Source organism: Pelodiscus sinensis, chromosome 7 (genome assembly GCF_052426305.1).
Source record: "Pelodiscus sinensis isolate ZL-2025 chromosome 7, ASM5242630v1, whole genome shotgun sequence".
NCBI classification, from domain to species: Eukaryota; Metazoa; Chordata; order Testudines; family Trionychidae; genus Pelodiscus; species Pelodiscus sinensis.
The window spans coordinates 16,916,650-16,929,450 of record NC_143058.1 but is presented as its reverse complement, the minus strand read 5'-3'; the positions used below and the strand labels follow the sequence as shown (position 1 = coordinate 16,929,450).

Here is a 12,801-nt window from a genome sequence, read left to right as displayed (position 1 = left end):
CTCCCTTTGCATCCATCTGTGCTGTCTTGTCTTAAGCTTAGATTGAGAGTTTTTTGGGGCATGGACTCTGCTTTTCTTCTGTCTGTTCAGTCTCTACCACAATGGGACCTAATCCATAAGTAAGGCTCCTATGAGGGGCTATGATAGTATAAATAAAGTTATGTCTCAGCATGCTTTGGGCTTATCATAAAACCTGGGGTGGGATCTTTAAGGAATGAGGAGGGGATATTTTCAGGATATGACCCAGTCTAATAACACAAGAAAAGTTCTTTGGGGAGGAGGGATTAGGAAATTTGAACTCAAGCGTCTTTTCTCCTGATGTGGAAGGACAGTAGCTTCTTGTTTCCCCTTTTCAGGCTTTACAGGCACAGCCATGGCCCAGGAAACTGGGAAGAGGGATATCTTATAGTGGCACAGAGTGTGCATGTGACACGATTTGGAATCTGTGGTATCTGTTATTGTTTGTATCAGTATTACAGCAAAGGGGAAACAGTAGAATCTAAGGAAACTGAGACCCACACACAAGAAGAGTGAAGCATGAAAAAATTAATCCCTGCAATAGCACTCAGAAGAACATAGTCTCAAAAAATTTATCTTATTTAATTGGGAGGGAGGGGGATTTTTAGTGTCCCATTAAGCAATGGACTTGCAATTAATCTGGTGTGCTTTCTCTGGTGTTCAGCTTTTTCAGAGAGAAAGGAGCCAAGATCATTGGCTGAGCTGTGTAGCTGTCACATTCTCCGTGCTGGCAAGGTGCAGTGGAAGTGAATCGAAGCAGTATTTTAGCTTGCTGTAGCACATCACCAGGAGTGTGCAGAGAACAATGAAGGAAATTAATACTCTGAAGCTAAGTAAGGTACCAAGTCTCTCAGACTAGAGTAAGAAACACTCCAGCAGCAGCAGCAGCAGCAGCAGCAGCAACAAAGTCGGATAGAGAGAAGAACTGATTGCAGGCCATCCATTCCAACTCCTTGTGGGATTGTGCACTATCCAGGGTGCTGAAACATGAACCAAACAGCAACTGTGTCCCATCAAGTCAAGTGTCAGTCATCTAAGCCAATCAAGGTAGGGGCAATGTTTGTTTCTTTTATTCTGCAAGTTTGTAGCATGTCCATTGTAATTCCATATTATTAACACACATTAATTTTGTATGCTGGGTTTGCAACCAAAAGAACATGTTTGTACTGGGTTTGGAAGGAAGGCTGAAACAAAGAAAAGGAAATGTGTATTGTAAGTTGCATAAGGATTTTCATGGTGAACATAATAGGGAGTGTAGTACTACAGGGCCATTTATCATTCATTGGTTTAATCTTAGTGTCTGAGAATCTTGGTATAATGCAGAAAGTTTCTCATACTTGGGGTTAGTTTGCAGAATAATCTGGTCAGTGGTGAAATAAACTGCTGAAGCTATTGAAAAGAGCAAAGCAGCACCATGAAATTACTGTGTAGTTGGCAACTGTATCTGATTTGCCATCTTTTTGAATTCTTTATCTAAAACACAAAAACTCATGTTGCAGCAGTGATATTGAACATTTGTTAATTAACTTATATGAAGATCCAAATCAAGTTTTTAGAGCCATAGAAAAGCCATAGAAATAGTTTGTCAAATCCATAAACATACATCTGTGAAACTTTGTCATGTAGTATCTGCTTAATTGAAAATATGTTGTTGTTGAAGCTATTTCTTGATTTTTTTGATTCTTCATTGCAAGTGGGGGTTGAACACTGCCGTGCAACAAACTAGAGGTGCAGTATAATATTAAGGTTTTATTAATGGCTGTATCATTCATCAACTAATTCCAATTGGCAAAGAACTAATAGTTTATTTCAATTGTTAAACTTACTTGGTTACTACTTTGAATCTTTTCATTGTGCATTGTTACTGCACAGGTGTATCTATTGTAGTTCTGGCACATGATAGACATTTCTTATAGTCCTGTGGAAAGAGCTGTTAGGAATAATCCACTAGATTCTCTGCAATCATCTTTCCTCTACTCTGAGAGAGACTTGTTTTTTATAGAATGGTAAAGTTTTCTGTTAATGTAAGACAACTTATCGGTTAAAGTTCTAGTCTCTGTAATGCAGTAAAAATGATTTCTATAAGTGATTTTTTTCCTGGAATAAAATAAGAAATATCCCTGTATTTTGACTATTTTCTTCAGTTCTGTTCTAATCTACCACAAGAGAAAATTTTACGAGAGTTATTTTGTTTCACAAATTGTGGAAATCTTCAAAAAGTACTATGCAATTCTTATTATTTCACATAATGCAAAACTGTCCAATATTAACCGGGGTGAAAACTAATTGAAGTGACATGTTAAAATCTAGTTCTTTACTTTGTTTAATGGAAAAAGTTGAAATTTATTTATTTTGAAAAGGAATGACTGAAAGACATATATTATTAGAAAATTGTTATAAGCTAGTTTTTCTATAGCTAATTGCTGGAAGTAAAAACCTTAACCTTTTTAGTAACTCAGAAAGGCAGGAATAACAGGTATACATCTTCTACGTCATTTTATCTGCAGGCTACAATTCACAGAGTACAGAGTTTAATGCAAACTGTGTGTATTTCAGGGAGGAGATGGGGATTGACCTGTGTTCTTAATGACTAGTCATGCAATTCATAATGGTATTTGTCAACCATAAATGACCAGTTTTTTTCATGCTCAAATGTTCAAGGTCACAAAAATGATGAATTGCAGTTGCCTTGGCCCACTTCAAAGAGTGCAAGTGTGTATAATATTAAATCACTTCAAATCATTTCATACTCTGCAGGTCTAGTACTGAGAATAAGGGAACAGAGTGTACCATGCGGTAATGGTGCTTGCACTGTAAAGTATTCCTACATTATATTTGATTTAACTGACACTTATTTTTTACTGACAGTAACACGTCCTAAATTCATTTGACTGGACTTTTTAAACACAACCAAAAATGTTGATACATGACTTAAAATCAACCCAAACAAGTCAATACTCTTCAAAAAGGAAGAAAATATGATTCAAAATCTCAGACATGCCTTTCTTTCTATAACAAACATAGCTACACCAATACCATAAGTAAAATCATATTTCATTTTTCTGCACATTTATTTAAAGTGTCAGGTGTAAGATGTGCTTTAGAAAAGCCAAGTCAATGGTAACTACATAGAAAGGGAAATGCAGTGTTGAAAAATTAGTAACAAACTTACTGTAGAATGCCCTGTAACTGCAAGCTATAAGTGAAATAAGTAGTTAGTAAGCAATAGAATTCACAGGGAATATTACTAATTATATTTTTACAAGTGGCATGGAAAATAAGTAGTTAGTAAGCAGTAGAATTCACAGGGAATATTACTAATTATATTTTTACAAGTGGCATGGAAAATATTGGTAGAAAAATGGTAAAATTTAAGAAGAACATGTAAAGGGATAACTTAACATCTCTTGTTTTGACTATATAATATAGTCTTTAGTTTTCTCTATTTGTGGTATTTATGCTTCTCTCTGACACACAGGCACTTTGCATAGTAATAGAAATGTAGCCTTGTTAGTCTGGTCTAGCTGAAACAAAAACAGGACTGTGTAGCACTTTAAAGACTAATAAACCATCTTGTTAGTCTTTAAAGTGCTACATAGTCTGTTTTTTGTTTCAGGCACTTTACATCTGTGCTCTCTCCTTGCTACATTTGATAGAATGGTATCCCCATATGTTTGCTCGGAGTAGGTATTTTTTTGTGCTGCTAGTGCAACCTGAAAGTCTGAATTCACTCACACAAATATACAGAATGACCCATTTGTCCACTAAACTGAATCTTAAACACTTTCTTTTATCCCTGATGTAATTCTTGCCTTGAGTATTAGTTGTAAAACTCCCATTGCATTCTACCCAGTGCAGCAGACTCTATGGCAAACAGTGACATGCTGAATTACTGTGGGTCTTCACATTTTAACCATTGATACGTTATATAGAGTCAAAATAAGCAATAAAAAGAACAAGGTAAAATAGTTTGAGAGCGAACAGAACACACAGGGATATGATCCTGCCTAGAGCAGGGGGCTGGACTTGATGACCTTCTGAGGTCTTTTCCAGCTCTATGATTCTATGAACAGCTTTTCTCCGAAAAGTTTGACGAAATAGCTGGGAGTTAGTGAGCTAAATACCGGGGCTACTGCAGCTGCAGGTGATCATGAGGAATAGTCAACTTGTGCTTATCTGATTTTTTTCATGCATCAATAAGCTTTTGTTGAATACAGATTCATGAGAGCAGAGTCCTTCTACATCTCTCTTGGGATGTCAATGTCCCTTTAAATGGGTGCAAATCCCAGCTGCACCCACTTTAGTATCCCATATACTGCCAGAGCAGTTTTAGTTTTGTGTATGTGGGAATCAGCTCTAGAACATCCACATGGTTTCAGTGACATATGGCCATGTTAACATATGAAATCCAATTTTGGCAGAAAGTAGAAAAGAACAAAGATATCAGAACCCTTCAGTTGACCTAGGATCAAATGCAAAATGTATTAATAAAAATATTTTATTACCTCAAATTTTTTTTATTGCTTTTCTGAAGTGATTGCAGATCTTACCACCACTCTAGAAGTATTATGAATAAAAATCTTTCTCTCTGAGACTCGTAACAAATATTTTAGGGTCTAGCATTGAATTCTGTCTTATTTCTGTATCATTACAAACTTGATTTGACTGCTCTCTAAGGTAATAATAAAGTTGGGTTTCTTTTTTTGCATTCAGGTTCCATTGTTGTAGTTGCATGACTGTATGTGTCACCCCTAAAAGAAAGATAAGTTTGAATGTCGCAGTGTCTTACCTGAAAGAAGCAGTTTGAAGGCCACATTTTTAAAGGGCCTTCTCTCAGTCCTCTAGAACTGGGTATTCAGTTTTTCCAACACAAAAAGTGGGATGTATACAGGAAAACTGCTTCTTCACATCAAAGCAAGGATCTGATCCTGCAGACTCTTAAATGCACAAATCTTCATTACTCAAGTGAGTAGTGACTTTGTTGATAAAGTTCATATGAGTAAAGATTGTTTGCTTTGGTAGTAGTTTGCAGATTTGAGATCTAGGTAGTTAGATGCTTAAATAAATAATTTGTGTTGTCAAGATTTTTTTTCACCTCACACATGCAAAAATAATTGCACCTGCCACTGTATAGGATGTTTAGAAAACTAATCTCCTATATTCCTTGTAAACAAATAATTGCATTGTTGAAAACATTATGCTTCAGTTGAAAGGCCAGGTTCCCAGCAGATAATCTGAATAATGGTTCCATTATGAATTGTCCTGGATAAAATGTAACAACAATCTCACACATCACTAATAGAAAATATGGCAAAAGACCACCTTAACTTTAGATCTTGCATGATCTAAAAATAAAAAAGGAGTCATATAAAATTGGAAAGTAGGACAAATTACAAAGAATGAATATAGGCAAACAACACAGGAATGCAGGGGCAAGATTAGAAAGGCAAAGGCACAAAATGAGCTTAAACTAGCTATGGGAATAAAGGGAAACAAGAAGACTTTTTATAAATACATTAGAAGCAAGAGGAAGACCAAGGACAGGGTAGGCCCACTGGTCAGTGAGGAGGGAGAAACAGTAACAGGAATCTTGGAAATGGCAGAGATGCTTAATGACTTCTTTGTTTCGGTCTTTACCAAGAAATCTGAAGGAATGCCTAATATAGTGAATGCTAGTGGGAAGGGGGTAGGTTTAGAAAATAAAATAAAAAAAGAACAAGTTAAAAATCACCTAGAAAAGTTAGATGCCTGCAAGTCACCAGGGCCTGATGAAATGCATCTTAGAATACTCAAAGAGCTGAGAGAGGAGGTATCTGAGCCTCTAGCTATCATCTTTGGAAAGGGCAAATATAGTGCCCATTTATAAAAAGGGAAATAAAAACAACCCAGTAAACTACAGACCAGTTAGTTTAACTTCTGTGCCAGGGAAGATAATGGAGCAAGTAATTAAGGAAATCATCTGTAAACACTTGGAAGGTGGCAAGGTGATAGGGAACAGCCAGCATGGAATTGTAAAGAATAAATCATGTCAAACCAATCGGATAGCTTTCTTTGATAGGATGAGTCTTGTGGATAAGGGAGAAGCGGTGGATGTGGTATACTTAGACTTTAGTAAGGCGTTTGATACGCTCTCACATGATATTCTTATCAATAAACTAGGCAAATACAACTTAGATGGGGCTACTATAAAGTGGGTGCATAACTGGCTGGATAACCGTACTCAGAGAGTAGTTATTAATGGTTCACAATCCTGCTGGAAAGGCATAATAAGTGAGGTTCCGCAGGGGTCTGTTTTGGGACCGGCTCTGTTCAATATCTTCATCAACGATTTAGATATTGGCATAGAAAGTATGCTTATTAAGTTTGCAGATGATATCAAGCTGGGAGGGGTTGCGACTGCTCTGGAGGATAGGGTCATAATTCAAAATTATCTGGACAAATTGGAGAAATGGTCTGAGGTAAACAGGATGAAGTTTAATAAAGACAAATGTAAAGTGCTCCACTTAGGAAGGAACAATCAGTTTCACACATACAAAATGGGAAGCGACTGTCTAGGAAGGAGTATGGCAGAAAGGGATCTAGAGGTTATAGTGGACCACAAGCTGAATATGAGTCAGTAGTGTGAGGCTGTTGCAAAAAAAAAAAAAAAAAAAAAAAAGCAAACATGATTCTGGGATGCATTAACAGGTGTGTTGTGAGCAAGACACGAGAAGTCATTCTTCCACTCTACTCTGCACTGGTTAGGCCTCAGTTGGAGGATTGTGTCCAGTTCTGGGCACCGCATTTCAGAAAGATGTGGAAAAATTGGAGAGAGTCCAGAGAAGAGCAACAAGAATGATTAAAGGCCTAGAGCAGTGGTCCCCAACGTAGTGTGGCTGCTGGGTGCCCGGGGGCAGAGCCACTCACGTGCTGCGCATCCAGGGGCGGGGCCACCCACGAGCCATGTGCCCGGGGTCGGCACTGCGCATGTGCCGCATGCCCAGGGGAGGGGTCACCATTGCATCTCGTGCCTGGAGCCGGCACCATGCATGTGCCACGCGCCGGGGGCGGGGCCAGCCCAGATGTTTCAGCGGGTGCACAGAAGTCCCCCGGCAGGCACCATGGCGCCCGCGGGCACTGCATTGGGGACCACTGGCCTATAGAATATGACCTATGAAGGAAGGCTGAAAGAATTGGGTTTGTTTAGTTTAGAAAAGAGAAGACTGAGGGGGGACATGATAGCAGTTTTCAGGTATCTAGAAGGGTGTCATAAGGAGGAGGGAGAAAACTTGTTCAACTTGGCCTCTGAGGATAGAACAATAAGCAATGGGCTTAAACTGCAGCAAGGGAGGTTTAGGTTGGACATTAGGAAAAAGTTCCTAACCGTCAGGGTAGTTAAACACTGGAATAAATTGCCCAGGGAGGTTGTGGAATCCCCATCTGTGGAGATATTTAAGAGTAGGTTAGATAAATGTCTATCAGGGATGGTCTAGACAGTATTTGGTCCTGCCATGGGGGCAGAGGACTGGACTCGATGACCTCTCGAGGTCCCTTCCAGTCCTAGTATTCTATAATTCTATGTTTTATTTTGTCCCAAAAGCAGTCTAATCTCATATCCGTGTTTTCATATCCTATATCAGTGTTTTCAACATCAGATAATTAGAGTATTTCCACACATTGAATTATAATGCTCACTTCCTGTTGCCCATTGAGACATTGTGCAGAGGTGATTGTGGAATGTGTGAGCTATGTTAATAATGTGAGATATGTCAAACATATGCTTTTTATGGCCACCAAGGAACAGAAGCTTAAAAGAAAGAAAAATGCATTATTTTTTACAGTTACCTGTCATTAATCCATGGACTGAAGCCTTGTAATATACCCACAAATAAATGATATATTTGATGCATCCCAAAACGCTTCCCATTTTGTATGTGTGAAACTGTTTGTTTATCTAATCCACCCGTATTTGGCTTGTCTATAAAAAGACAGTATGTACAAATATGGTAATTTAACCATGTCAGATTGAAGAAAGGTAATAAACAACAAGGAGGATTAGGAGTCTATAGGACAAAAGAGGTAAATGGCTAGGATATAATATGAATATTTTGGGTTTTATTTCTGAAATGCACTGTGGACTCCATTATCACCGCACCATCTGCAATTACATTTCTATCCAAAAGCTCATTTGTTTTTCACCAGTGTTTTTATTTGTATTTTATAAAACAAAAACATAAGCATACAGGGTGCCTTATATAACAATCAACTTCTGCCAGATGGATTTGCTAGATGAAAATGCTATGATTTTGACAACCACATGCAATTCTTCCATTTCTGTACTATCTTATGATTCCTCTGACAGTCCAGAGTTCTTCCTTTGAAAGAGTAGTGCCATCTGAAAGGTCTATACTACATGAGATATATGACTTAAGATACACAAATCCAGCATGAAAATAGTATAGCTGGAGTCAACGTACATTAAGCCGAATTTCTGGAGTGGTCCCTCTGTGGATGTCAAAGGGAAAAACACTCTCATTGACTACCCTTATTCCTTGCAACCCTATAGAGTATCAGAGCTGATGGGGGCACCTTCAGCATTCAATTTAGTTCTTACTAGACCCGCTAAATCTAAGTCCAGAAGATCAATCTCCATAGCATCGATCTCCAGGTAAGTATAGACAAGGCCTTAGTCTGAAGGTACATATTTACCTGTATGCTTGCAAAGAGCTAAAGGAAGGAAACCAATTTTAAATATAAATATTTTTTTCCTTCCAAACGGGTTAAAAGTAGCAACTCTGTAGTGTAGCTAACATCAAAATCAGTTATTTTGTGGTGATTCTGACTGATGTCAGGTGGAAGAGAAATATGTAGTTAAAATTGAATAAGAGCTTTTTAAGAAAGGAATAGGAGGAACTAGAAAAGAGTTGGACAAAAGATAGAAACTTCTACACATATTATTATTTTATACTGTAACATATGATGTGGTATCAGCACTTTATCTTCTTGGTTCTCCAATATCCTGATTGTATAACACTTTTCTGTAACACAGGTGGAATTATTCGCAAGTAACTCCTAATGCTGAAATGAAACCTTGAAAATTTAGGTTTGTGTCCTGTCACTCATAGCCAAGTGGCTACATGTGTTGCGGTGGATCAAATTTAATTAGAAATCTTAATATTGATCCATCAACTCAAGACTTTCCTTTTTTAATATAACCTTCTGTTTGTAAAAATATCTAAATCTCTTCGTGGGTGCATACAATGTGCTTGATATTTGCTAATGCATATTGTATATTTATCCATTTACAGATATACTCTATAACACATTTGCCATTCATAGTTTTAAATTAATGACCTTTTTGAGAGAGAAATTATTTAAAAGTATATATGAACAAATATATAGGAAAGCTATAATAATCTATACTTACTGTTAAGCTAGCAGTTTCCTGGATTGTATTCAAATAAAAATTTGCTTGGCAGAGAGAAATGGTCTTTGATGCTATGTAAAATATGTATCTACGCATGTTAGATAAGAATTTTCCCTTAAGAGTGCTAAACAGTGAGCTGTTTAATCTGTTCTTATTTTAAATCTTAAAATCATTGTGCTAAACCTATTTTATGAGAAAGTAGCACTCATTTTGTGCAGCACCAAAACCTGAAATTTAACATGGGTTGATTGACTTTGTGGTATGAAATTGTGAAGTTTATAAAAATGTTAAACTTCACAATCTCTCACAAGGGGAGGTAGAGTGATTCTCATTTGACAGAAAGCACTGGGTTTGCCATACAGACTTACATCTGTGCAACTATGAGCAGGGGTCTGGAACACTTGGTTGAAAAAAGACCCAGGGGGCTCCAGCCAGTACAGCTATAATCAAACCACTAAAAGTCTGGTTGGCCGCAATAGCCAACTCTGTGCAGTTTCTGGAAGCAGCCAGCATGTTTCTCTGGCTCTTAGGTTCCAAGGTGGCTGGAGGCTCCACATCGCACAGATACCATCCCAAACACCAACTCTACAGCTCCCATTGGATGCTAATGATCCAGGGCTTCAGGTGAATGAGAGAGTGAGAACAAATGTGAAGTTATGGGGGTGGGTAGTCTATCAGCATGGATGCTGACGTAACCAGCAGGGATAAGTGCAGAAGTGAGGAGTGGAATAGAAAGAACTGTCAGTCAAAATCAGAGAGGAAGCTAATGGGGTGGAACTGGGTGGATAGTAGATAATGGCAACATGATGTGGGAGAAAGGAGTCAGATGCAGAGCTCTTCAGAAGGGGAGAAAGATCAGGAAAAGGAGACGTGGGAGGGGCTGGCTGTATTAGGAAGCAGGAGAAAACAAGTCCACCAACCCCACCATAGTCTGATCCACATGGGCAGTGAGAGGAGGAGAGGCCTCAGGAAGAGAGGGCAGCTGCTGACAAGGGAATGCAGGTTTGTGAGAGCACCAGGAGCTGCAGGGAGAGCACAATGAAGAAGTTGTGAAGGGCTGTGATCTTTTTAGAGCTGGAGTGAGCGCCCCAGAGACAGCAAGGAGAGGTGTTAAGGAGGGGTGTGGCTATCTGGTTAGGAATGATGTGAAATGGGCAGAGAGGTGGTAGGGGTGGATATTGGGAAATGGATGGGGTGTAGAGGTGGGGAGGGCAAATTTTATCAGAGATTCAGTAATCATCTTTCCCTACCTGCTCCCTTGATGGCTTTGTTCAATTTGCATATGGATATGTCTTCATTGTCTCTGCCTGATGACCAGACTGGTTAGAAAATCAAAATACAGTCCTTTTTGGACTGGAAATGAGGATTTCCCAACTATCTCAAGTGCGTTGGTGGTTCTGTTTACTGCATAAGTAAACTGCAATTCCATTGCCAACCAGGCTTAATGGTCAGCCAGGCTTCATTTCTTTCAAGACTGGGCCAACCTGTTTCTACCTCATTCAGATACAGACCTGAAAACAAACTATCAGAGAACAGGAGGATCTAGGGAATACACTTGTAGCATATGCCTATAGCACAAGGAGGGAAATCCATGTGGAGAGAGAAAGCGGTGCAAGTAAAGGTGATGGGAACTGTAAAAGGGCCTAGGTCCTTACAATGTTTAACTGGATGCAACATCAATTAAGTCAATAGATCTGTGCCCATTTAGTTCCATCCTCCCTTATTTACAATGGCTACAAGGATATGTATACAGTAATCAAATACAGCTAGATCCCTCGATTCATGTGCCACGGTAAAATACTTAGAATTGATGATGATGATGATAGGGATTCTGTGTCACAATGGGTAATGTATTTGTCTTTGCCTGTGATAACGTTACTCTGACTATAAGCAATGACACTTGCCTCCGTTCAATGAAAATGATGGATGAAGACATTGGCAAGGTTAACTCATACACAAGCAATAACTGATGGATAGTTTTTTTCAGCCAAACTACAAGACCCATTTAGACAGTGAACATGAGTTTAGTGGCAAACTGATTCAATGATTGTGCCATGTTTTATTATTTTTTAAAAATTAATGCGTCGAAAACATAAAGCTAAGAAATAATTTCAATAGTCTTTGTTGAAGTTTTGCTATATATATAGTTGTGATTAGTACTGAAACTCAGCGGCAGTGTATGGGGAAATGGTTACTCATTTTCTTTAAACGGATCCATAGTTTTAAAGCATATTCTAAAATGTTTTAGTTGACGAAATTTGAAAAAAGTATTCTTTAAAAATAGTTTCTGGGAAGATATCTCATCCACCCCTCATGTATTCTCAGCAAAACCTGACACATTGATATATAGAAGTAGAGAGATACATAGCCATCCATAGGCAGCTCTGCTCTGAATTGTTGAAAATTCTGATGTTAGCACAATTTTGAACCAATCCAAAATGAAAGTTATTCTGTGATCAAGGATCTAAACTCTTGTTTACAGTTGCTAATCTTCAGAAGTGGTTGATCGCTGGCAGAGTGTGGGCAGCCTGATGGTATTATAGTCTAGGGTTCCATTTAAGTTTTTTCATTTTTCTATTACCTGAGAATTGTGGAATATCTATGCAATGATGTTTATTTTTAAATGTGTATAACTAAGGTAATTTTTTTGTAATGAACTTCAGAATCTTGTTGCATTTTTTAAAAAGCTGGGAGAGGGAAGGGAGACAAATATTTTTCTTCCTTGGAATCTTACCTGCCAATTTTATTTTTCACTCTCTCTCAGCTGTGATCTCTTGCTCAGTCACAGTGATTCTTTTCACCAACAGCTTTGGACAACCTTGATCAGTGCACCAGAAAAACACCCTTCATCCCATGCTGACACCACCACTAACCTGCACAGCTGCACCCTGCAGCACATGCTGCGTAAGCCCTTGTTCAGCTACATAGCATCCTGTTGAGGAGCACAGTTTTCTGGGTGTATACACTGCAGCAAACTGCAGATTCCAACTTGGCAGGCCAGCTTATTCATCATAAAGATTAGTCTGTTGCAGAGGCACATAAGAGCATACTCTGTCTTTCTTGTGCTCTCTAAAACATAAACTATTTTCGTGTCTGAAATGTGGATTTGACTGACTAGAAAAGGTGTAAGACACAATTCACAATAATCCTTCCTTCTCTTGAGATAATAAAGCTTCCCCTCCGCCCTCCCCTCATTATATATTTTGCAAGAGCTCCTCTTCTGAGACTTTGTGATGTCTTAACTAATTAAAACTGTTGCTGAGCAGGCTATACTGAATCCATGCACTGGAATCCAATCACCTCGCTGTTCCAAACAAGCAAACAAGGACCAATAAACAGAGCAGTGTGAAAATGTTCTGACCGAAAATACTATTTAG

General features: G+C 38.4%; 1 long non-coding RNA gene across 1 annotated transcript in view; it reads left to right on the top strand.

The window, feature by feature from the left end:
- LOC142830287 (uncharacterized) overlaps window positions 1–12,801 on the top strand; it is a 404,243-nt gene that overhangs the window by 166,209 nt on the left and 225,233 nt on the right. The window contains exon 2 of the long non-coding RNA XR_012905437.2: window positions 683–1,065. This is a non-coding gene — a long non-coding RNA (uncharacterized LOC142830287). The remainder of the gene's footprint in view (window positions 1–682; window positions 1,066–12,801) is intronic.